The sequence below is a fragment of the Nannobrachium achirus genome, assembly GCF_963921795.1.
Source record: "Nannobrachium achirus genome assembly, chromosome: 1".
Classification (NCBI taxonomy): Eukaryota; Metazoa; Chordata; class Actinopteri; order Myctophiformes; family Myctophidae; genus Nannobrachium; species Nannobrachium achirus.
This window is the reverse complement of record NC_137810.1, coordinates 9,103,721-9,128,504: the sequence shown is the minus strand read 5'-3', so window position 1 is coordinate 9,128,504 and position 24,784 is coordinate 9,103,721. Positions and strand designations below refer to the sequence as shown.

General features: G+C 43.8%; 1 pseudogene across 1 annotated transcript; it reads left to right on the top strand.

Annotated features, from left to right (window-relative positions):
• The first annotated feature begins 20,071 nt into the window (after positions 1-20,071).
• LOC308285886 (excitatory amino acid transporter 1-like) lies at positions 20,072-21,587 on the top strand (annotated as a pseudogene). The gene has a single exon. The product of its transcript is annotated as an excitatory amino acid transporter 1-like (transcript).
• Positions 21,588-24,784: the final 3,197 nt, after the last annotated feature.

Sequence of the window (24,784 nt, the reverse complement as noted above, 5' to 3'; positions counted from 1 at the left end):
ATGTTGGCCGTTTTGAGGTACTGCAGTTGGGGCCAGAAACATGAACGCGCATCTAGGCTTCTTTGTATTGACTGCACGTTCATACCGGAAGTGCTCGTTCATGAATTGGATCCCCAGCGCGTCCATGAACACAAACTATGACGCAAAACGCGTCACATAGGCTCCATTACGTCACGTTTTACTACATGGATGAATGGGTGAAAACGCCTCATGCGCTGGGTGAGCAACACAATGCAAGTGGACGGGCGGGGATATCTGGTGTCCTCTCTATTCTTCTTATAACTCTATGCATAGGATTGCCGCTTGTTGGCCTTTTTGATCTTGCAGAATTGCATGACGCCGTCTGGAAGGATACATTGTATGTATACAGTGTACTTAGAAGACCTCAAGAATCATCCGGCCCTATGAATTCAACCCGTCATGCAATTTTAACAAATGGAAGACGGGTCTTTTTTAAAAGTACATTATATTTAACGGTTAGCCCTCAGCTACCAGCCATTGCGCAACTGTGCAAGAGGCAGTTTAGTCATTTTAGGCCTCCATTACATTGGCATCATATAAAAATATCAATATATCAATATCAAATAATGCTTTACTGGCATATATTACTCTTTGGTATGGGTGTTACATTGTGGAGTGAAGAAGCTTGGTGGCTCTTCTGGGACAAACAACAGCCGCTAGAGGCCCATGGGCTCTGTTTCTCTACATTTGATGTTTAGCTGTAACCACAATTCTTGTGTTTGCAGTTGAAGTTCCCTGCATAGATGGCAGGTGCAGGTACGAGTGGGAGTGGCGAGTTCACATTGTCATGTCTTCAACAGATCGGCTTCCACCACCTCCTTCTAACACCTCCTTCTAACACCTCTTTCTAACCCCAACTCCTTCTAACCACTCTTTCTAACACCACCTTCTAACACCACCTTCTAACACCACCTCTTTCCATGAGGTCTTAGTGGTGGTGGTGGAAGATGGTCTGTAGAAGACACATGACAATGTGACCTGCCACTCCCACTGGTACCTGCACTTGCCATCAAGGCAGGGACTTCAACTGCTAACACAAGGATTGGGGTCACAGCTAAACATCAAATGTAGAGAAACAGAGACCATGGGCATCTAGCGGCTGTTGTTTGACGCAAAAGAGCCCCCAAGCTTCTTCACAGCACAATGTAACACCCATACCAATCCAGACCTGGCCTATGCCGTGTGTCGGCAAAGGAAATAATTTGTGTAGCTGAGGTAATTTAACTGTTAGCCCTCACCTACCAGCCATTGCGCAACTGTGTAAGTGGCATTTTAGTCATTTTAGGCCTCCATTACTTAGTGAACAATGTTTTGCGGTTGTGCAACTGCGCAATTGCGTTAAAAATTTGTCTAGCTGAAGCTGAGGAAAGCAGTGCGTTGTGCAGCTTTTATTTGATATGAAAAGCAGTGCAAATGTGTTGCTTTCTAAATTAGTTGTTTGTTGGTGTTGATTGGGGGTGGGGGGGTATCCATGAGATTTCTCTTTCAGGAATCAATTTGCATGACGGGTTCATTCATAAGTGAGTCTTATCTGGAGTATGCAGTAAGATCCTGTCATCTTTCAAACCTGTAATCAAATCCAATTTGACTCCTGCAATGTCATTTGGCACAACAGACCTTGGATGTTAAACCTCAAATCGCAAATAATATCAAACAATGCTTTGGTGGCATATATTCCTCTCTGGTCATAGATCCCTACTGCTTTGCATCGTAAGCCATAAGATGACTAGAACTCAAAGTCGAAGAAGAACCATCTTTGGAAGCTGTCAGCGAAAACGTTTGACCCCTGAATGAACCTACTGGAATGACAATGGCCATAGATATCCCAGAGACAGTATGGATCAGCTGTTCTCAGCAAACCAAACCTCAAACTTGAGGAAGTCTGGACCCAAACTATGGAAGTGCACATGGAAACCATCACGGTTGCCCTCCCAAATGTCTCACATCACCCGCAACCCCCTTTCTGTACACAGAACTACCAGAAAGATGCAATAGGAAATTTCACATCAGCATCGGCGACTTCAATGCCCAGAGTACATCATGGGGTTATGAAAGCAACTACCAAGATGGAGGTGAAGTTGAAGGAGGGCATAGGATGGCCGCTTGTTTGCCTTTTTGATCTTGCAGAAATGCATGGCACCGTCTGGAAGAATACTTTGTACATACAGTGTACTTAGAAGACCTCAAGAATCATCCGGCCCTATGAATTCAGCCCACCATGCAATTTGAACAAATGGAAGACGGGTCTTTTTTTAAAGTACATTATATTTAACGGTTAGCCCTCAGCTACCAGCCATTGCGCAACTGTGCAAGAGGCAGTTTAGTCATTTTAGGCCTCCATTACATTGGCATCATATAAAAATATCAATATATCAATATCAAATAATGCTTTACTGGCATATATTACTCTTTGGTATGGGTGTTACATTGTGCAGTGAAGAAGCTTGTGTGGCTCTTCTGGGACAAACAACAGCCGCTAGAGGCCCATGGGCTCTGTTTCTCTACATTTGATGTTTAGCTGTAACCACAATCCTTGTGTTTGCAGTTGAAGTTCCCTGCATAGATGGCAGGTGCAGGTACGAGTGGGAGTGGCGAGTTCACATTGTCATGTCTTCAACAGATCGGCTTCCACCACCTCCTTCTAACACCTCCTTCTAACACCTCTTTCTAACCCCAACTCCTTCTAACCACTCTTTCTAACACCACCTTCTAACACCACCTTCTAACACCACCTCTTTCCATGAGGTCTTAGTGGTGGTGGTGGAAGATGGTCTGTAGAAGACACATGACAATGTGACCTGCCACTCCCACTGGTACCTGCACTTGCCATCAAGGCAGGGACTTCAACTGCTAACACAAGGATTGGGGTCACAGCTAAACATCAAATGTAGAGAAACAGAGACCATGGGCATCTAGCGGCTGTTGTTTGACGCAAAAGAGCCCCCAAGCTTCTTCACAGCACAATGTAACACCCATACCAATCCAGACCTGGCCTATGCCGTGTGTCAGCAAAGGAAATAATTTGTGTAGCTGAGGTAATTTAACTGTTAGCCCTCACCTACCAGCCATTGCGCAACTGTGTAAGTGGCATTTTAGTCATTTTAGGCCTCCATTACTTAGTGAACAATGTTTTGCGGTTGTGCAACTGCGCAATTGCGTTAAAAATTTGTCTAGCTGAAGCTGAGGAAAGCAGTGCGTTGTGCAGCTTTTATTTGATTTGAAAAGCAGTGCAAATGTGTTGCTTTCTAAATTAGTTGTTTGTTGGTGTTGATTGGGGGTGGGGGGGTATCCATGAGATTTCTCTTTCAGGAATCAATTTGCATGACGGGTTCATTCATAAGTGAGTCTTATCTGGAGTATGCAGTAAGATCCTGTCATCTTTCAAACCTGTAATCAAATCCAATTTGACTCCTGCAATGTCATTTGGCACAACAGACCTTGGATGTTAAACCTCAAATCGCAAATAATATCAAACAATGCTTTGGTGGCATATATTCCTCTCTGGTCATAGATCCCTACTGCTTTGCATCGTAAGCCATAAGATGACTAGAACTCAAAGTCGAAGAAGAACCATCTTTGGAAGCTGTCAGCGAAAACGTTTGACCCCTGAATGAACCTACTGGAATGACAATGGCCATAGATATCCCAGAGACAGTATGGATCAGCTGTTCTCAGCAAACCAAACCTCAAACTTGAGGAAGTCTGGACCCAAACTATGGAAGTGCACATGGAAACCATCACGGTTGCCCTCCCAAATGTCTCACATCACCCGCAACCCCCTTTCTGTACACAGAACTACCAGAAAGATGCAATAGGAAATTTCACATCAGCATCGGCGACTTCAATGCCCAGAGTACATCATGGGGTTATGAAAGCAACTACCAAGATGGAGGTGAAGTTGAAGGAGGGCATAGGATGGCCGCTTGTTTGCCTTTTTGATCTTGCAGAAATGCATGGCACCGTCTGGAAGAATACTTTGTACATACAGTGTACTTAGAAGACCTCAAGAATCATCCGGCCCTATGAATTCAGCCCACCATGCAATTTGAACAAATGGAAGACGGGTCTTTTTTTAAAGTACATTATATTTAACGGTTAGCCCTCAGCTACCAGCCATTGCGCAACTGTGCAAGAGGCAGTTTAGTCATTTTAGGCCTCCATTACATTGGCATCATATAAAAATATCAATATATCAATATCAAATAATGCTTTACTGGCATATATTACTCTTTGGTATGGGTGTTACATTGTGCAGTGAAGAAGCTTGTGTGGCTCTTCTGGGACAAACAACAGCCGCTAGAGGCCCATGGGCTCTGTTTCTCTACATTTGATGTTTAGCTGTAACCACAATCCTTGTGTTTGCAGTTGAAGTTCCCTGCATAGATGGCAGGTGCAGGTACGAGTGGGAGTGGCGAGTTCACATTGTCATGTCTTCAACAGATCGGCTTCCACCACCTCCTTCTAACACCTCCTTCTAACACCTCTTTCTAACCCCAACTCCTTCTAACCACTCTTTCTAACACCACCTTCTAACACCACCTCTTTCCATGAGGTCTTAGTGGTGGTGGTGGAAGATGGTCTGTAGAAGACACATGACAATGTGACCTGCCACTCCCACTGGTACCTGCACTTGCCATCAAGGCAGGGACTTCAACTGCTAACACAAGGATTGGGGTCACAGCTAAACATCAAATGTAGAGAAACAGAGACCATGGGCATCTAGCGGCTGTTGTTTGACGCAAAAGAGCCCCCAAGCTTCTTCACAGCACAATGTAACACCCATACCAATCCAGACCTGGCCTATGCCGTGTGTCAGCAAAGGAAATAATTTGTGTAGCTGAGGTAATTTAACTGTTAGCCCTCACCTACCAGCCATTGCGCAACTGTGTAAGTGGCATTTTAGTCATTTTAGGCCTCCATTACTTAGTGAACAATGTTTTGCGGTTGTGCAACTGCGCAATTGCGTTAAAAATTTGTCTAGCTGAAGCTGAGGAAAGCAGTGCGTTGTGCAGCTTTTATTTGATATGAAAAGCAGTGCAAATGTGTTGCTTTCTAAATTAGTTGTTTGTTGGTGTTGATTGGGGGTGGGGGGGTATCCATGAGATTTCTCTTTCAGGAATCAATTTGCATGACGGGTTCATTCATAAGTGAGTCTTATCTGGAGTATGCAGTAAGATCCTGTCATCTTTCAAACCTGTAATCAAATCCAATTTGACAACTGCAATGTCATTTGGCACAACAGACCTTGGATGTTAAACCTCAAATCGCAAATAATATCAAACAATGCTTTGGTGGCATATATTCCTCTCTGGTCATAGATCCCTACTGCTTTGCATCGTAAGCCATAAGATGACTAGAACTCAAAGTCGAAGAAGAACCATCTTTGGAAGCTGTCAGCGAAAACGTTTGACCCCTGAATGAACCTACTGGAATGACAATGGCCATAGATATCCCAGAGACAGTATGGATCAGCTGTTCTCAGCAAACCAAACCTCAAACTTGAGGAAGTCTGGACCCAAACTATGGAAGTGCACATGGAAACCATCACGGTTGCCCTCCCAAATGTCTCACATCACCCGCAACCCCCTTTCTGTACACAGAACTACCAGAAAGATGCAATAGGAAATTTCACATCAGCATCGGCGACTTCAATGCCCAGAGTACATCATGGGGTTATGAAAGCAACTACCAAGATGGAGGTGAAGTTGAAGGAGGGCATAGGATGGCCGCTTGTTTGCCTTTTTGATCTTGCAGAAATGCATGGCACCGTCTGGAAGAATACTTTGTACATACAGTGTACTTAGAAGACCTCAAGAATCATCCGGCCCTATGAATTCAGCCCACCATGCAATTTGAACAAATGGAAGACGGGTCTTTTTTTAAAGTACATTATATTTAACGGTTAGCCCTCAGCTACCAGCCATTGCGCAACTGTGCAAGAGGCAGTTTAGTCATTTTAGGCCTGCATTACATTGGCATCATATAAAAATATCAATATATCAATATCAAATAATGCTTTACTGGCATATATTACTCTTTGGTATGGGTGTTACATTGTGCAGTGAAGAAGCTTGTGTGGCTCTTCTGGGACAAACAACAGCCGCTAGAGGCCCATGGGCTCTGTTTCTCTACATTTGATGTTTAGCTGTAACCACAATCCTTGTGTTTGCAGTTGAAGTTCCCTGCATAGATGGCAGGTGCAGGTACGAGTGGGAGTGGCGAGTTCACATTGTCATGTCTTCAACAGATCGGCTTCCACCACCTCCTTCTAACACCTCCTTCTAACACCTCTTTCTAACCCCAACTCCTTCTAACCACTCTTTCTAACACCACCTTCTAACACCACCTCTTTCCATGAGGTCTTAGTGGTGGTGGTGGAAGATGGTCTGTAGAAGACACATGACAATGTGACCTGCCACTCCCACTGGTACCTGCACTTGCCATCAAGGCAGGGACTTCAACTGCTAACACAAGGATTGGGGTCACAGCTAAACATCAAATGTAGAGAAACAGAGACCATGGGCATCTAGCGGCTGTTGTTTGACGCAAAAGAGCCCCCAAGCTTCTTCACAGCACAATGTAACACCCATACCAATCCAGACCTGGCCTATGCCGTGTGTCAGCAAAGGAAATAATTTGTGTAGCTGAGGTAATTTAACTGTTAGCCCTCACCTACCAGCCATTGCGCAACTGTGTAAGTGGCATTTTAGTCATTTTAGGCCTCCATTACTTAGTGAACAATGTTTTGCGGTTGTGCAACTGCGCAATTGCGTTAAATATTTGTCTAGCTGAAGCTGAGGAAAGCAGTGCGTTGTGCAGCTTTTATTTGATATGAAAAGCAGTGCAAATGTGTTGCTTTCTAAATTAGTTGTTTGTTGGTGTTGATTGGGGGTGGGGGGGTATCCATGAGATTTCTCTTTCAGGAATCAATTTGCATGACGGGTTCATTCATAAGTGAGTCTTATCTGTAGTATGCAATAAGATCCTGTCATCTTTCAAACCTGTAATCAAATCCAATTTGACTCCTGCAATGTCATTTGGCACAACAGACCTTGGATGTTAAACCTCAAATCGCAAATAATATCAAACAATGCTTTGGTGGCATATATTCCTCTCTGGTCATAGATCCCTACTGCTTTGCATCGTAAGCCATAAGATGACTAGAACTCAAAGTCGAAGAAGAACCATCTTTGGAAGCTGTCAGCGAAAACGTTTGACCCCTGAATGAACCTACTGGAATGACAATGGCCATAGATATCCCAGAGACAGTATGGATCAGCTGTTCTCAGCAAACCAAACCTCAAACTTGAGGAAGTCTGGACCCAAACTATGGAAGTGCACATGGAAACCATCACGGTTGCCCTCCCAAATGTCTCACATCACCCGCAACCCCCTTTCTGTACACAGAACTACCGGAAAGATGCAATAGGAAATTTCACATCAGCATCGGCGACTTCAATGCCCAGAGTACATCATGGGGTTATGAAAGCAACTACCAAGATGGAGGTGAAGTTGAAGGAGGGCATAGGATGGCCGCTTGTTTGCCTTTTTGATCTTGCAGAAATGCATGGCACCGTCTGGAAGAATACTTTGTACATACAGTGTACTTAGAAGACCTCAAGAATCATCCGGCCCTATGAATTCAGCCCACCATGCAATTTGAACAAATGGAAGACGGGTCTTTTTTTAAAGTACATTATATTTAACGGTTAGCCCTCAGCTACCAGCCATTGCGCAACTGTGCAAGAGGCAGTTTAGTCATTTTAGGCCTCCATTACATTGGCATCATATAAAAATATCAATATATCAATATCAAATAATGCTTTACTGGCATATATTACTCTTTGGTATGGGTGTTACATTGTGCAGTGAAGAAGCTTGTGTGGCTCTTCTGGGACAAACAACAGCCGCTAGAGGCCCATGGGCTCTGTTTCTCTACATTTGATGTTTAGCTGTAACCACAATCCTTGTGTTTGCAGTTGAAGTTCCCTGCATAGATGGCAGGTGCAGGTACGAGTGGGAGTGGCGAGTTCACATTGTCATGTCTTCAACAGATCGGCTTCCACCACCTCCTTCTAACACCTCCTTCTAACACCTCTTTCTAACCCCAACTCCTTCTAACCACTCTTTCTAACACCACCTTCTAACACCACCTCTTTCCATGAGGTCTTAGTGGTGGTGGTGGAAGATGGTCTGTAGAAGACACATGACAATGTGACCTGCCACTCCCACTGGTACCTGCACTTGCCATCAAGGCAGGGACTTCAACTGCTAACACAAGGATTGGGGTCACAGCTAAACATCAAATGTAGAGAAACAGAGACCATGGGCATCTAGCGGCTGTTGTTTGACGCAAAAGAGCCCCCAAGCTTCTTCACAGCACAATGTAACACCCATACCAATCCAGACCTGGCCTATGCCGTGTGTCAGCAAAGGAAATCATTTGTGTAGCTGAGGTAATTTAAAGCCATACTGTGTAAGATGCCCAACTAGTGGTCATTAGCCCTATAGCAAACCACGGTCGCGTCCGCGTCTTTCGGACGTTTTTCGTACCTTCAGACCCCCGCGTCTGCCTCCACCTCGCTGAGATCTATCTTTTAAGGGGTCCCTTGTTCCTGTGCGTTCAGTAATTCCAGAGATACGGACTCCTTCACCCTGCCTGGTAGGCGAAATTACCTAGAGAAGGGATGGTACAAACGGGCGACAACAAATATGGCTGCCATAGCGACCCCACTTCAAGATGCGCTGTGATTGGCCGGCAGTTGTATAACCCTCGCTGTGATTGGCCGGTAGTGTGATGACGCAATTTTGGCGCGAGATCCGGTCCACGGCAAGGATCTCAGTTTACATACAGAGAAGGCTTTACAGGCTGAAATTCACGGCGCGGATCTTCTAAAACTTTTGTGATTTAATAGTTAGGAGAATTTTAAGATTTGTTTTATAAAAAAAGTTACATAGTACAACTTTAACTGTTAGCCCTCACCTACCAGCCATTGCGCAACTGTGTAAGTGGCATTTTAGTCATTTTAGGCCTCCATTACTTAGTGAACAATGTTTTGCGGTTGTGCAACTGCGCAATTGCGTTCAAAATTTGTCTAGCTGAAGCTGAGGAAAGCAGTGCGTTGTGCAGCTTTTATTTGATATGAAAAGCAGTGCAAATGTGTTGCTTTCTAAATTAGTTGTTTGTTGGTGTTTATTGGGGGTGGGGGGGTATCCATGAGATTTCTCTTTCAGGAATCAATTTGCATGACGGGTTCATTCATAAGTGAGTCTTATCTGGAGTATGCAGTAAGATCCTGTCATCTTTCAAACCTGTAATCAAATCCAATTTGACTCCTGCAATGTCATTTGGCACAACAGACCTTGGATGTTAAACCTCAAATCGCAAATAATATCAAACAATGCTTTGGTGGCATATATTCCTCTCTGGTCATAGATCCCTACTGCTTTGCATCGTAAGCCATAAGATGACTAGAACTCAAAGTCGAAGAAGAACCATCTTTGGAAGCTGTCAGCGAAAACGTTTGACCCCTGAATGAACCTACTGGAATGACAATGGCCATAGATATCCCAGAGACAGTATGGATCAGCTGTTCTCAGCAAACCAAACCTCAAACTTGAGGAAGTCTGGACCCAAACTATGGAAGTGCACATGGAAACCATCACGGTTGCCCTCCCAAATGTCTCACATCACCCGCAACCCCCTTTCTGTACACAGAACTACCAGAAAGATGCAATAGGAAATTTCACATCAGCATCGGCGACTTCAATGCCCAGAGTACATCATGGGGTTATGAAAGCAACTACCAAGATGGAGGTGAAGTTGAAGGAGGGCATAGGATGGCCGCTTGTTTGCCTTTTTGATCTTGCAGAAATGCATGGCACCGTCTGGAAGAATACTACAGTGTACTTAGAAGACCTCAAGAATCATCCGGCCCTATGAATTCAGCCCACCATGCAATTTGAACAAATGGAAGACGGGTCTTTTTTAAAAGTACATTATATTTAACGGTTAGCCCTCAGCTACCAGCCATTGCGCAACTGTGCAAGAGGCAGTTTAGTCACTTTAGGCTTCCATTGTTTGTATGATTTTCTTTTTGCGTTTGTGCAACTGTGCGAATGCATTCTAAATTTGTGTAGCTGAGGTAATTTAACTGTTAGCCCTCACCTACCAGCCATTGCGCAACTGTGCAAGCGTCATTTTAGTCATTTTAGGCCTCCATTACATTGGCCTCATCTTTCAAACCTGTAATTAAATCCAATTTGACTCCTGCAATGTAATTTGGCACAACAGACCTTGGACTGGCTTTATGTTAAGCTTAAATCGCAAATAATATCAAACAATGCTTTACTGGCATATATTATTCTTTGGTCTGGGTGTTACAGTGTGCAGTGAAGAAGCTTGAGAGCTCTTTTGGGTCAAACAACAACCTCTAGAGGCCCATGGGCTCTGTATCTCTACATTTGATGTTTAGCTGTAACCCCAATCCTTGTGTTAGCAGTTGAAGTTCCCTGCATAGATGGCAGGTGCAGGTACCAGTGGGATTGGCGAGTCCACATTGTCATGTGTCTTCAACAGATCGGCTTCCACCACCTCCTTCTAACACCTCTTTCTAACACCTTTTTCTAACACCACCTTCTAACACCACCTCCTAACACAACCTCTTTCCATGAGGTCTTAGTGGTGGTGGTGGAAGCTGATCTGTAAAAGAGGCATGACAATGTTGACTCGCCACTCCCACTGGTACCTGCACCTGCCATCTAGGCAGGGGACTTCAACTGTTAACTCAAGGATTGGGGTTACAGCTAAACATCAAATGTAGAGATACAGAGACCGTGGACCTCTAGAGGCTATTGTTTGACCCAAAAGCGCCCCAAGCTTCTTCACTGCACAATGCAACACCCATACCAACCCAGAACTAGCCTATGCCGTGTGTCAGCAAAGGAAATAATTTGTGTAGCTGAGGTAATTTAACTGTTAGCCATTGCACAACTGTGTAAGTGGCATTTTAGTCATTTTAGGCCTCCATTACTTAGTGAACAATGTTTTGCAGTTGTGCAACTGTGCAATTGCGTTCTAAATTTGTGTACCTGAGGTAAGCTGTGCGTTGTGCAGCTTTTATTTGGAATGAAAAGCAGCGCAAATGTGTTGCTTTCTAGTTTGTTTGTTCATATTGATTGGTGGGGTGAGATCCATAAGATTTTGCTTTAGTTTGCATGATGGGTTCATTCATAAGTGAGTGGTGTAACCACATGTGGAAACTGTCAACAAATACGTTTGACCCTGACTGACCTACTGGAATGGACATGGCCATAGATATCCGACAGAGACTGGATGGATCAGCTGTTTTCAGCAATCCAAACCTCAAGCTTGAGGATGTCTGGACCCACACTATGGAAGTGCACATGGAAACAATCACGGTTGCCCTCCCAAATGTCTCAAATAACCTGCAACCCCCTTCCTGTACAGATTTTTTTTTTTTTTTCGGATTGGAGGTTCTGGCAAGTGTGAGAGGTGGTGGGGATGACTACTGAACCAGAGTGAAAACCCTTTGTGAAACCGCCAGGAGGAATGTGAAGAAGGGCTGGTTGGGAATAGCCGGCATCTCTCCCCCATACATTGGAAGAATGCATATCGCTCAAGATGAACGGAGAACACTGGAGATGGACATTATACACACAGTGGACTTAGAAGACCTCAAGGGTCATCCGGCCCTATGAATTCAGCCCCCCATGCAATTTGAACAAATGATTCATATATGTTCTTTCTTTTTTTTGCATTGTGCATGAATAAGGGCCAGTTGGGATCAGAAGAATGCATATTGCTCAAGTTGAACAAACGACACAGGAGAGGGACATTATACACCCCTTGCATTGCCAGGTAGCACCCCCACGCAGGCTCAGTTTTATGCAATCAGTCCTGCCCTCCAGGCAATCAAAGAAGAAGCAAGGGCCAACATCTGGGAAGATGAATGGCAAGTAAACGACACACAAGCTCCTGAATGGTTACACAGGGGAATCACACCAACGGAAAGCCTCGCTATAGTGGCCACAACCTTGGCTGGACAGTCTGGAAGTCACTTAATAGACTGCGTGTGAACAAGGGAGGTGCAACGCATGAAAGTCTGGAACTACACAACATGACATGTGCAGCTGTGGATCAGTGCACACAAGGTCCCACCTACTGGAAAATGCAGTCCAGAATACCTGGCAGAACCTACCCCATCAGCTGTGGCTTGTGCCCAATATTGACAGCACGTCATCTGCGATTGCTACGGACTTGAAGAAGAAGCCAGTCATGGATCTTGGACTGTTCACAAAAGGAGAGATGGGGTAGAGTCCCACCGATGAAACCTGATGCAACCTTTGTGCAGGACAAGCCAACGACAACACACTGGAAAGACTTGTTGACAAGCTTATGCCTCATCTGTGAGACAGACACTTATTTGATGTTGATGATGAAGGTTCTTTGGGCGTCATTCTATAATGATCATTTGACATGAGATGCTCAACTCCACCTCTGGGGACACCTCCAGAGATGCATGGTTGGCAGCAGCTTGGAAGCCGGAGTCGGAGCCAGCCGGGCCCTCCCGCGTCCATCGCTACAACCCGGACCTAGGAGGTGGCGCCATAGGAGGAGACGACCTACCACGCCGGCAATGGACCACACTGAATTGCCTACAAACTGGTCATGGTCGCTTTAAAACATCAATGAAGAAGTGGTGCCTGGCGGAGAATGCGGCATGCGAGTGCGGTGACCCTGAGCAAACTGCCGACCATATAATCACCACATGCCCATTACACAACCACTCTCGGAAGCAAGCCTCTTTGACCTAGGACCCGAGATGCGGGCATGGCTACGCAACACAGAGTTGGACCTCTGACGTTACGCAAAAGAAGATTGAATAGATAATGCTGTTATTTTGTTTTCTCTACATTTGCTGATGTTTGGCTGAAATTGTCATTGCCATGTGTCTTCTACAGATCAACTTCCACCACCACCTTCTAACACTTCTTTCTAACACCACCTCCTTCTAACACCTCTTTCTAACACTACCTCCTTCTAACACCTCTTTCTAACACCATCTTCTAACACCACTTCATAACACCTCCTATCTCCTCTTTCCATGAGGTCTTAGAAGGAGGTGGAGGAAGATGGTCTGTAGAAGACGCATGACAATGTGAACTCACCACTCCCACTGGTACCTGCACCTGCCATCTATGCAGGGGACTTCAACTGCCAACACAAGGATTTGTGTTGGCAGTGCCAAACATCAGAAAATGTAGAGACACAGAGCCAATGGGCTTCTAGAGGCTGTTTGACCCAAAAGAGCCCCAAGCTTCTTGACTGCACGATGTAACACCCATACCAACTCAGACGGAAATACGTCATTACCTCAGAAAATCCATCTGACTGTGCACCAAGGACTGATGCCTTCTAAGTCAATGAATATCCTGAGCTGATTCCAATGTCCACCTCTCCTGCAGGAATGAGAGAGTTGGTGGCCAAATAGACATGACAAGTTCTAATTGAAGATGACCGCGAGGTGAGACATTAGGCCTACGTACATGTCGCACATGTAGCTGAAGATGGATTTTGTGAGCAAGCTCATGAACCATTACTCCATTTGGTGCCTGTTGAGAGCTGTGGCCTGGATTCTGTGTCTAGGGTCTGCTTCTACAATGTTGCAGAAAGAATCATGGAGATGTTCAGACAGATCCCAGCTTTCAAACGACAACTCTGATGCAGAAAAGACATGACCAGTCAGCCCTGAAGAAATGCTCTTACACCGAGTGTTTGACTCAAGTTTGAAAAGAGGAAGTCATGCGAAGAGTCATCCATTGACAGAGCTTGTGGTCTAATAATCCAAGATGGAGTGTTGAGAGTTGGAGACTCTCCATGCATATGCCATGTCAACATGGAAAGCATCCAGCTATCATTCCGAAAGACTTGCACGTCACAATGCTGATTCTGCAAGACATTCATGAGAAGATCAGACTTTAGGTAAGGAACTATATGCTCTCACAACTGCGTCAGAGATATATGTCCCCTTCAGCAAACTCTGTAGTTAGGAGGTTCCGGCAACCAGGATGTATTACCTGGAGAATAATCAAAGGCAAGGCATTAGGATAGAAAATGGCAAACCTACCTCAAGACACGTTATTACCTGCATGCCACCGTTCACTAACATGGAGGTGGACTATTAGATGTGAAGCAGCGTTGCAGTACTGTGAACTCACCACTCCCTCTGGTACCTGCACCTGCCATCTATGCAGGGGACTTCAACACTATCAGTCACTTTCTGTGCAGACGAGGTATCCATCATGCGTTCCGATAATCAAACAAATCGAACGTGGCCGAGTGTGAGCCGCAAGAAACCCTTCATCAGTGGAACCAGCGGAAGATCCGGGACACACTCATGATGCAAAAAGCAATACAGTGGCTGTTCAATCCACCTATCAGGTCTCACTGTGTTCAATCCACCTGACAGGTATCCCTTTGGAGGGATCTGGGAGAGACAGATTTGTTCTGTGAGGAAAATAATAGTCTGTTCTGAAGGAGCAAACCCTCAACTTTGAATGTTTATGAACATTGTTTTGTTTAGTGGAACCAATATTAAATGACCAACCACTTACCACGTCATCAGATGATCCTACAGACCTTGAGTCACTGACGTATAACAACTATTGCTAATGAAGGAACAGACTGTCATGCCACTTGGACCGTTCACAAAGGATGCACACTAAAGTTGGAAGCAAGTTAAGGGTCTTGCTGACTTGTTTTGGAAGAGATCGAGGAGTCATACAGATGATACCTGATGCAAAGGGGCGTGTCAGATGTGCGCAGGACAATACAAAGACAAACCACACTGGAGAAATCTGTAGACAAATCTGCGGACAAGCTGTGCCTTATCTGTGAGACAGCCACTTAAGTTTATTGTTTTTATTGTTTGTCAGCTTCCTTGAAATCTCATGTACATGAATGTTTGGATGGATATGTGTAAATATTATACATTTAAATATTGATCTTATTGTAACCATGTTGTATACACATCTATTTTTATATTATCTGTTTCATGTTGTCTCGTCAGAGTTTGTCTTGTCTTGTCACCCCTCCCCATGTGTTCTGTCATGTGTCCCCCCTTCCCCTGTGTGTCCCCCGCTCTCGGCCTGCGCCTTGTCGTGGTGAGTGGGCTTTAAACCAAGACAGGCCATTTAAACGACAACATACCTTGGACCTTGGACCACTGATCTGCTGTGACACAAGGCCAAAAGCTGAGTGCTGTACATCAGAATAACCATAGCACTAATGACCTTTAATACATCCTGATCTAATCTGTATAATTGTGGGCTCGCTGATAACGAGACCAGTATGTTCTCCCAACTAAATTATGTATATATAGTAAGGTTATTCTACTCAAAACTGGCCGACAGTACAAAGGCAGGCCTTTAGCCAATGAGGCAGCAGTGTTCTTGGTGACATCACCAACAAGTGCAACCTGATATAAATAACAACTACACCCACATGAAATCTTTTGTAGTTTTTGAAATATTTAACTTTAAGCATCCAATGCATTTCCAATGGGAAATTAATCTAGAGAGAGAGGAAGAGAGACCCGTGGGTAGATCTTTATGCCCATACATGGTGTTCCATGCGAGCCCGCACTGTTTCGTAGGAACAATATTTCTAGTTTGAAATGTTGCCTTTTTTCAACAACTGATTCCTTGCTGCTATTAATTGTCTCAACACACATTGTGATTGTCTATTAAAAAAGAGAAAAAAAACATGACTTTTGTCTATTATTTCTTCCCTCAATAATACCAATTTTTATTGTATCTTTTATACAATAACAATTGGTATTATTGAAGAGAAGAAATAATAGACAAAAGTTAGTTTATTTATTTATTATTTCTTCCCTTCGATAATACCAATTGTTATGGTATTTTATATCATATTTATCAGAAGGAATATAAATGGAACCGAATATAGACTACTTTGTCACTGTTGCTTTTATCCATAATAACCAATACCATAAAATAGACAAGATACTAAATGAAAAGGCTACTGAATAAAATTGCATTTTATTATGTGGCGGGTCATTATTTTTATCCAATTCCTTATTAATTATAAACACAGCCACAGAAAGGAAACCAGACAGACAGCTATTTCTTTCCATATCGGCCACTCTTTTGATGTGTGTTTGATTGATTGAAGAGTTTATTAGCAGTTTGCAATAGAAAAGAGTAGAGTTTTATGACAACATAAATCACTAGTAAGGTCAGTCTGAGTATCTGACATCACCGATGTCACCTGTGATGTCACCTGTGATGTGTCAGGGGAACCACAGTGTCAGCCGTTACACCTAACATACATACGGACAAGGTGTGCCGGTTCTGACAGTAAACTGCGACCTACGGTTGCAATAATAATAATATAGTTAGGGATGTAACGATAATCCTTATTGTCGTGATAAAAAAACACTCAATCGTATTATGGAGGTTTACATTTATCATGAAATTATCCTCCGTCATGCACTGCACTGGGATCAATTCACCTTTTATTTGCCAAGCTGCACATCCGGTACCATTTATACCCTCTATAATTGGAAATAACGTACTTGATAGTCTTTTCACTCTCTACCAAATCTCTTAGACAAAAAATAGCCGATCTACAAGCTCACAATGTTGTGAGCTTGTAGATCTGCTATTTTTGGCAAATGTTCAGCCCCAGGATAATGGATGTTGGGGATATTTTGATCATTGCGTTAATATTGTAAATCGTAAATATTGACATGAAATTGTCCCATCCCTATTATAGTTCTTAAGGCTTTATCAGAGTCGACCCGTGTACAATACCTGGTTATCTACTGACAGTGCATGCACGCACACACACACACACACACACACACACACACACACACAGTGACAGCACTTTCCATTCTCTAAAGCAGGGGTCTTCAACAGGGGGTCCCCAGAGTTACTACAGGGGGTTCTCCAAATCTTTGTATGATAGAAACTTCTATTAACCACTTGAACCCTAGCGTCCATATTCGGAGAACTTTAGCCAAAAATAGCCGATCTACAAGCTCACAACGCCTCTCAGCAAAAGAGCTTTGGGGAAAAGAGCAGACTAAGTACAGTGAAAGGTAAAGTTTATTAAGCATTGACTGTTCAAGTGGTTAAATATCTGAACTCAAATTGACATGAAATCCAAAATACACTGATGATTGTGCTGTCATAAGATGAAACTATATGGAATCTATGAACAGGTTTTGGGGGTCCTTGCTTCATCTCTCTCTCAACTAAGGGGTCCTTGGCCTGAAAACGTTGAAGAGCCCTGCACTAAAGGGCTGGAGAGACAGGGATTATAGAAGCCTGACTCTCAACAAACACTACACACCAATGACCACCATACAGAGCTTCAACCTTTTCACACAAATCTGAACCAAACAGCATTACCCACACAACCCCGCAAACTGAAAACCCAAGCAATCTCACACACATACAGTAGGCATGCTGTTCATCTGTGACATAAGACAAACGGTTGCCATTCCATAAATGTTACAATTTACAATGACAATTTAGGCAGACGCTCATGGTAAACACGGCAATCTAGGATCATAGGTAAACCAAGAAACTATAGCATCATTGAACATTGCAATGTGAAAGTATGATGTTGTAGCAAAGTCGTGTTTTTTAACTCAATGGACTTTTTAGGGTTTGGGGTTTACGGAAAAAAAAAGTTTACAGGATAAGGTCCTTTGAACTCTATGGATTTCTTCCAGATTGAAAATCTTTCAGAACGCTCAAAGACAACTCAGTTAAATCAAATGAAAATATATAACTCACCAATATAACAACTAAACTAGAAAAAATATGAAATTGGAAATTGCGAGTGTGGTTGCCCATTTATTGTCTGGGTAGCCACATTGTCATGTGAAGATTGACCAATCCTCAAGCTACAGTAGCACCACTAACTTGGTTGGCTAAGTTGATCCACAAAAACATTATTGCCGCACTAGAACAATAGTGTGTTAAGCAACCACACTAATAACTAGAAAATATGCAATTGGAAATTGCGAGTGTGGTTGCTGACGTGACTATATTCTACAGTAAGCTAACTGTCATGTGAAGCTCGACCAATTGATTCCCTATTGATTCCCACTCCCATTGATTTCCTATTGACTAGCTATCCCTGTCATACAGAAGTCTGTCTGTGTCAATTTCCAATGGCAGCGGAAAAGTTACCCTAGTAATAAATAAAGTTTCCCCAGGACTATAATGTGTTGCCCTGTTGGGCAACCACACCAACAATAAACTGTTAAACTAGTTGCGTGTGGTTATTTCATCATATACAATGCACTACTGTGGCTAAATAAATGAAATAAAGACAAATAGAAAAGTCACCATACAGTATAGGCTGTCTCAATGTGGGGCTGCTGAGTCAGCTGCCGTGTTAACCTGTAAAAGGGCAACACGGGGGAATCCGCAAAACGTGTGATGTCATGGCTCACGCCGTGTGTTCTCTAGTCTATGACGTTGCTGAAGAGCCGTAAAACCACGCTGCATCGGTGTGAACAAACAACTTTGGAAGTGGTTCTACACATGTTATCCTGGTTGCTTAACGCTGGTTTTTGACATTATCGAAACGAAGCGGATAAAAGCTCCGAACATTTTTTGAGGCTTCTTTAGGACCTAACGATGGATTTTAGCCTTGGGTACCAAAATTTATTTTGATGTTTACCCATATAATATCCATATCACGTTGGGCTCCCATCGACTTTCTATACAGGAGGAAAATACCCAGAAAAAAATCTGCTTTAAGTAGGATGTGAGGGTTCTAACTAGGGGTTTGTCGTGATTCTGAATCCATTGCAAGCATTTGTACTAAAAACTTTCCTTGGCCTAGAAATGGCCCCCCAAAACACCCAAAAAACTGTGAAAAATTATGACTCATCACTAAACCATCGTTTTGTGGGGCCATTTCAGATTCAGAAGCCTAACCTAACCCTAAAGAAGTTTGGCGCTTTTATCCGCTTCGTTTCGATAATTTCGTTAAGCCAACCCACTATGTGTGACTGTTCCACCTGGCAGTCCATCACACCGTCTTTCTCTGGTCATACTGTAATGCACTGATTCTCAGGCATTGGTTCTGGGCATTTCAACTATAACCTGGAGGTTGTGATGTTTCAATATGGAGCATCCATTTGCCACCACGGTCGATCATTGTCTTGCTATTTTTGCCATGAAGAAATGTGGTTCTGGGTGATCCAAACGTTTTTTGGAGATAAAGCAGCTTTTTTGCAGCACAATTAATGGATTTCTATGGAGGATTTTCTTGGCACTGCAATTTCATTGTCCAATGTAAACGGATCCACCAGCAGACCCCCCCCCCCCCCCCCCCCGACAGTGCGGACAACTAAATTTCCCCCTTGGGATAATAAAGGTATCTATCTATCTATCTATCTATCTATCTACGTTTTTTAATAAAACATTATTAAATATGGTATATTTCCCGAATTAGTTATGCACACTACTGCCCGGTTCTGAAATCCTGAATACGTTTGGGATAGGCACTTAAAAACACACACCCAGTGTGAAGTGAGCGGTGCTATGACATTAAGCGCCCCGTGGTGCTTGGCCAATGTGTGTACAACAAACTTTGGCCGCTTTGTGCAAAGACGCAGACACGGAATGCTATGTTTGGGCATGACTAACTCGTGACCTCATCATGTTGAGAGCAAACCCTGCCAAACAGCATAAAAGTGCGCTCTCCGTTCGTCGTGGAGTTTGACGTAGGAACATCAAGAATCGTAATTGTAAAAGCCTCACCTTCAAGACACTCAGAGACGACCTTCAAGACACTCGAAGAAGCCTCTTCTGAGAACTATATTTAAATACCCTTGCTGTAGTTGCCAAAGACATTACCCCATCACAAGAGCAAAGATCTCTGGTCATTAGGCTCTGATCGAACACGACTACTGCAGCGGGAGGGGCCCTGGGCCCAGTCGATCAATAATCAATTATTGCTCAACCCAAAAGGGCAACAATGGAACAAAGAGCCAGCAGTATGAAGGAGAGGATCCGCTCCATCACCCGGGAGAACGTCAAAGGCTTCCTGATGAGCAACCTCTTTGTGCTGTTCACCATCACAGCGGTGATCGTGGGGGTGATCCTGGGCTTTGCCCTGCGCCCCCTGAACCTCACGCTGCCGCAGATCAAGTACTTCTCCTATCCGGGGGAGATGCTGATGAGGATGCTGCAGATGGTGATGATACCACTGGTCGTCTCCAGTCTGGTCACGGGCATTGCCTCTCTGGACAGCAAGGCTTCGGGCAAGATGGGAATGCGCGCGGTGGCCTATTACATGGTGACCACCCTCCTCGCCGTCTTCCTGGGCATCATCTTGGTCGTGGTCATCAGGCCAGGAAAGGGGGGCGGTGACAGCCCTAACGTTTCCGGTGGGACTGTGGAGCCGGTACAGGCCGCTGATGCTTTCCTGGACCTCATCAGGAACATGATCCCCCCTAACCTGGTGGAGGCTTGCTTCAAGCAGTACAAAACCACGTACAAGAAGATTGTCAGCACCAGGAATGTGATCAAGGGCAATGTCACTGTGCTGGAGACAGTTGAGGAGCTGGTTCCAGTAGCAGGTTCCTCCTCTGGCGTGAACGTTCTGGGCCTAGTGGTATTCTCCCTGTGCCTTGGACTTGTCATCAGCAAAATGAAGGAGCAGGGAAAAGTGCTCATGGACTTCTTCAACGGCCTAAACGAAGCCATCATGAGACTTGTTGCCGTGATCATCTGGTACGCACCTGTGGGAATCATGTTCTTGATTGCGGGAAAGATCATGGAGATGAATGACCTTACGGAGGTGGGAAGTCAGCTTGGGATGTACACTCTGACAGTCATTGTGGGCCTCCTCATCCACGGCCTTGTTGTCCTGCCACTGATGTTTTTCCTGGTGACGAAGAAGAACCCGTACGTCTTCATTGGAGGATTGATTCAGGCCCTCCTCACCGCTCTGGGCACCTCCTCCAGTTCTGCCACCCTGCCAATCACCTTCAGTTGTCTGGAAGAAAACAACCACGTGGACAAGCGAGTGACACGGTTTGTCCTCCCCGTCGGTGCCACCATCAACATGGACGGCACTGCCCTCTATGAGGCTGTGGCAGCCATTTTCATCGCTCAGGTCTATAACATGGACCTCCACTTTGGCCAGATTATCACCATCAGTCTCACAGCGACCCTTGCCAGCATTGGAGCAGCAGGCATCCCTCAGGCTGGTCTGATCACCATGGTGATCGTATTGGCATCGGTGGGCCTGCCGATGGAGGGCATAACGCTGATCCTCATAGTGGATTGGTTCCTAGACCGCGTGCGTACCACCATCAACGTGCTGGGTGACTCTCTTGGCGCGGGCATTGTGGAGCATCTGTCGCGTGCAGAACTGCAAAACAAAGATCCTGAACTGGGCAACCCTTCCACAGAGGAGAATGGAGAGACGCTGTTACCAACTCATCTGTGAAGAAAGTGACTCACACAAACAAACGTTGCAACAATGAGATTGCGTTTTTGAAGATGAAGATTGTTGGTTTGGTTGGTGAAGCAGTGTATGAATAGGCTATGGCTCATAGTCATTTAAGCTCTCTGTATTACTTTGCTATTACTCATATCTGCCTAGCTCTGTCTTTACAACTAATCTCAGACAATGCTGGGTTGATTGGCATGGAACTATGCATGGACATTCCCAGTAGACAAGGAATAACCTCTGCCCCATTGTTTAATGCTACTAGTCCGGCTGCCCACTAGTCCGGTGGGGTATGACATTTGGTATATATCTTTTTTTATTGGATCCACCTGCTGACCGCCTGTCAGCAATATTTTATAGGGGGTCCATCACTATACACTATACTATAAAGGAAAAAAGAATACTCCCCCGCTTTAAGTAGCATGTGAGGGGCAAACTAGGGGTTTTTAAATATTCTGAATCCATTGCAAGCATTTGTTTGGCATGAAAAAAAAAAAACATTCCTTGGGCTAAAAACAGCCCCAGAAAACTAGTGATGAGTCATCACTTTTCACAGTTTTGTGGGGACTGAGGTGGGGTATGAAATGTGGTATATAGTTTATTTTTTAATGGCCTAAAATATTGTCTATATACATACAGTCATGAATCCACTTGCTGACTGCCTGTCAGCATTGAGCAATTTCTTTTATGGGGGTAAAAGTGTGGGGCCCATTCACTTACTACTGTACACTATACTATAAAGGAAAAAAGAAATACCCCCAAAAATCTGCTTTAAGTAGCATGTGAGGGGTCAAACTATTTTTATTTTTTGTATTTTTTTTTTATTTTGAATCCTTTGCAAGCATTTGTTTGGCATGAAAAAAGATTCCTTGGGCTAAAAACAGCACCAGAAAACTATTGATTAGTTATGAGTCATCACTTTTCATGATTTTGTTGTTGAATCTCCTACAGGGAGTGTGCATGCAATGTTTCAAATCAATCAGCCCTGGGGTGTCTGAGATTAGACACACATACACAACACAAATGCAAAGACAGCAAAAACAATATTTTCCCCCAGGCCCTATCTGGCCTGGAGGAGATAACCACACATTGAGGGGCCTCTAAACAACGCAGAACCAAAATAAACTATGCACAGATGGTTAGGAAACTCAATTTCGGTCTATTATACTATATATTGTGCTTGATATAATTTTTATCCTTGATTGGTCACCTTTACAATGAGGTACAGCTTGTAAGCAGCGTGTATTTGTGGAATGAGCAGCACAGCTAAACGTGTGCATAGCCCCCCCAAAAAAAGGTTCCAAAATGGTCTGCAATAACGTTCGGCTGGCAGTCACTCTCAATTTGGCCCCCCTGACACAGTTTAAAATGAACAAAGTGTAAAAATGGCCAATAAGTGTTGTTCTCTCTTTCCCTCATCATTGTGGAAGAGTGCAATCAATGCAATGCACCCAAGTAACAAAGGTGAATACCAATACACAACAAACAGCATTGCATGGATAATTGTGCATAGTTTACATTTCACCTCCACCCATAGGGTGTGCCTCAAACACAAATAGGCCTACTATTTTTTTCCCCTTTTTTAAAAACAACAAAATAGGCTTGGGAGTCATTTGACAAAGATCGCCAAACAGGGTTTTGCGTCTCAATACTCTTTGCCTGTAATTGCCTTCAAAATGCTACTGGAAAGAGGCTATTTTTCACAAATATATACAAAATAGCATGAATGCAACTTTTTTTTTCAAAAATGGCATGGTCAATACAATAGAAATGTAGTTCAATCATATCCTAATTGTAATCACATGCTGAAGGGGCCAAGCCTCTATAGAAAGGAAAACATGTGTTACAACTGTGCTTGCAGAAGCAGGTTTCCAAACATATTTGGACATGGTGGTGTGTGTGTGCATCCAAACTTGTTCAATAACCACGTTAAAGATCAACGTTTGCGTTCACACTATTTATTTTGTACATCAAATACAATAATCACCTCTCTTCATTTTTGGCTAACTAATTAATCAAGTAATTAGAGTGGTTGCTATTGGCAGCACACCATTGTTCTAGCTCCGATATTTTTTTCTTTTCTTTTTTTTGCCAGTGAAGTGAAATGTTTTTGTTAACCTTTTGACTGTAAAGGCTTTATCAGAGTGCGAGGTGAAGAGCTATCACTGTGCCTCTGTGCCTCTGAAACCAGGGCACACTGATTGGTCTAGATCGACCAATCAGTGAACATGTTTGAAAGTAAAAACAGAGGAGAGATGTCTAGGTCCGCGGTGATGGCTCTTCACCGTGGCTAATGACATAATGTAGTTAATATAGTTTTCTGACTTTAGAGACTACTACACTATGATATGGCCACAAGGCTTGATATCTTGGGCAATCATGTCCAATCACACAGGATTGGTCATGATTCACTGGACATCACAATATATAATATAAACGGTAAGACACAATTCATTTCCCAGTGGATTCCTCCCGTCAGTGCAACCACACTTGCAATTTCCCGGAATTGCACCCTTCTAGTCTAGCTATAATTGGGTTACTCCTAAAATCAACATAAAGATGTGAAAGAGAGATCAAATATGTAATTGCTAATCATTGATCCTATCTCCATGTCTTGTTTTTTTCTTTTTTCTTTTACCTTTGTTAATGCATTACCTTGAGTCTAGGCGGAGGTGTGATCTCATTTTCTACATTGAATTGAATGGGCCATTTCCCCCCCAAATATGGAGATGACTGACATCATAGATGTCTGATGTCATAGACCACATGAGACCGACAATATATGGACAAAAAGTCCATATATGGGCCTTCCAAAATAAGGGCTTAATATTGACAATATATGGACAAAAAGCCCATATATGGGCCTTCCAAGATAAGGGCTTAATATTGACGACATTAGGGATCTCCATATGTGGGTATAACTAGACCAGGTCACCTGGTTGTGCCAGACCCGCAATGAAAACTAGTATGGCACTGAATCAGTGTGCCTGTGTTTGCCTCTGACTGCTCATCTGCCCCTCCCTTCCCTTGCTCGGCTGATTGCCTCGAGTGCCGTCACCTGTACGGGACCAGCTGAGTTGAGTTGGCTGACGAGCTGCTGAGGAAAAGAGGGACCGACAGACAGACAGACCGACCGACCGACAGACCGACAAAGGCTTATCTAGGCCGACCCCCTGGGTCTGGCAAATAGGACAAGAGGATTGTAAATGGTGCATTTGTATAGCGCCTTTA